The sequence below is a fragment of the Borostomias antarcticus genome (genome assembly GCF_949987555.1).
Source record: "Borostomias antarcticus genome assembly, chromosome: 6".
NCBI lineage: Eukaryota > Metazoa > Chordata > Actinopteri > Stomiiformes > Stomiidae > Borostomias > Borostomias antarcticus.
In genome coordinates, this window is record NC_140239.1 from 2,502,009 (window position 1) to 2,504,926 (window position 2,918).

Sequence of the window (2,918 nt, forward strand, 5' to 3'; positions counted from 1 at the left end):
CTCCCTCACACGCTCACTGCTGACATGTTCTGTACGTTTCACACCTCAGATCAGAACACCAATCAGCACGGATCACCTCAGAATAACATCCAATCAGCACGGATCACCTCAGAATAACATCCAATCAGAATAGCCTCCCACACACCGACTCAACACTGTGTTAAGTGAGAGAATACTACAATTCACCATTACTCCCTAGCCGTACCTCTCTCTTCCTCACCTTTTATGCAGTATGTCCAATAAAATACAAGATTTAGAAGCAGTTTTTAGGTGACAACTAGGAGTTACTATAGTCCAGAGTGGACACCTACGCAGGAATAATCCTGGATTGACAGATTAACAACCTCAGAGAGAGACTGAGACTGGAGCGAATGAGCGACAGAGAATGAGAGAAAAAACAGAATAAGAAAGCAAGGTCAAGAGAGAGAGTGAGCGAGCGAGCGAGGGGACATCTGACAGCACAGGCCGAGGGATAGAGAGACATTAGGGAGGGATGGGGGGAGAGAGAGAGAGAGAGAGAGAGAGAGAGAGAGAGTATGGGTCGAGCTGTAATCTGCCCCTGAATCGACCTGACCATTAAGAATGCACAATAACATTGCAGATGGATCTTCAAAGACAGTAGACTGCTCTAAGATCGAGTCTAGTCAGGTCTAGTCCATTCATTTCCATAGCTAGCTGACATGCCTTTGTATGATGAACGCCTTGAGAACAGCGTAGTCCCCCACATGAAACCCCCCCGCGGTCTCAGACACAGTGGTATCTCCCACCAGGCTCTGGAAGATGACAGGAATCACACCTGTATCAACTGCTCTGGCATGTGATCGGGCCATCTGGCATTGCTTTTTCTCTGCCACTTCATCTCAGTTTGACATAGTCCTGTTGCAGGGCTGCCAATTCCCACGCATTGAGCGTGAGACACGCGCATTAAAGCCTCTTCCCACGCTCACACGCCGCACTTTACAATTCTCACACGGGGAAATGACCACCTGGGAAATACTAGCGGTTCAATGCCAATGGGACCTTTATTTTTGGTCAAACTTGGCAGCCCTGCTGTTGGGATTTCTCATTATGGCGGTGCCTGTTCATCGTCTATCTGATAAGGAAGGCAAACCCAACATGTGTGTGTGTGTGTGTGTGTGTGTGTGTGTGTGTGTGTGTGTGTGTGTGTGTGTGTGTGTGTGTGTGTGTGGCAGAACCGGCAGGTCTGGAAGCACAGTCAGAATCCCCACAGCACACTCATACATACACAGGAAGTTAGAGGATCATCTCGTGAGACAGAGATCTCCCTTTTTATCCTCCAACTCTGTTTCTCCTTCCTCCTATCATTTCTCCTTCCGTCTATCTCCTCCTCTGCTACACTCATCTACCTCCTTGAAAGGACCAGCAGAGTCCTACAGTATGACTTGGTCCCTGGGTTTCTATCAATGAATCGAGTTCTTGTCATTAAGCACAGGTGGCCATTTGTCAGCCATTTTGTAGCTAGCAGCTACAGTAATTACCCCATGGTCTCTAGCTACCACTTTGTGGCTATACAACAAATTATCCCTATTATCCTGTCAAAAAATATAGGCCTGGTAGTTTAAAAAGTGATTAAGGTCTCAAATAACTCTTAAGCACAAGCTAAGTCCACGTCCAGTTCTTTCTACTCCCTGTCACAGATAGAGAACACGACGCTAACAAGATTAGCCTAAGGTGTTAGCATTTGGCACAGGGCCTCTGGGTTGAGCGCAGTCAGGGGGTTGATGGGAGTCTAAAATGGGTTCAAGGGACTGGCTGAAGGATCAAGATGGGGTTAAACGTCACTAAAATATTTCTGGGTATGCAGTCAGTTCTGTTTTGTGGGTCTACGTTCCAGTAAAACGTATTTAATGTAAAAAATATTATTAATACTTAAGTTAATTATCGTTAAAATAATTAACTTAAGTATTCAATGCTGCTTAGCCCTAATATATTTGATGCCCTGTTTATGTAATATAATTTGTGGAACCAAATAAAGTATTCAAATGTGTGTGTGTGGTAAGTAAATAAAGTAAGTGAAGTAAAGTATTCATGAAGCGCCTTTTGAAACCAGAGCTACAAGGTGCTGTAATGGAGACTGAAACGATTGTTCCCATTGTGTGTCTGTCCTCACTTTTCTGGTCCAGAGCATTGAAAGCAAGTCCCACAAGAAGGAACTGGGATAGAGGGTAAGGATCATACTACACACTTCAACACACACACACATGCACACACACACACACACACACGCACGCACACACACACACACACACACACACACACGCACACACATTCACAAACACATTCACACACACACACACGCACACACACGCACACACAAACACACACACATGCACACACACACACACACACAAACACAATAATTAAAACAACTCAAATAAATTTGAGTCGGATGAAAATCTCAATCTAGCTCAATATTTGAGCGATTAATGAAATGATGGTCTCTATGTTTCAGATTGATGTTAGACATATCAGAAATAGTTTGTGTTTATTCTACTAACGTTAATGTTACCGCTCATTGCTTTGGGAGACTGTTTTGCCATTGGCCTGTATTTCATTTTCACACATCAACTACAGGAACCAATGGGGTGCTGCGTTACACGACACAACAGAAGTTAAAACGCAGTGCCTGATTGGCTCGCCATTTTGAAATCTCTGGAAACTGGTTCTGGGCAGCTGGAAGTCCCGACTGTATTACAAAAACATGACTTTTACAAAAACATGACCTTTTTGTGAGCAAGTGTTTTTGCGAGGACCTTTCTAGACTAAAGAAGAGGTGGTGCGGTAGGTCAGTAGGGCTGGGAATAGATTAGAATTTCAAGAATCGATTCGATTCCGATTCACAAGGTTCAGAATCGATTATCATTCGATTCAATATTGATTCGGTTAGTGTTACTAAA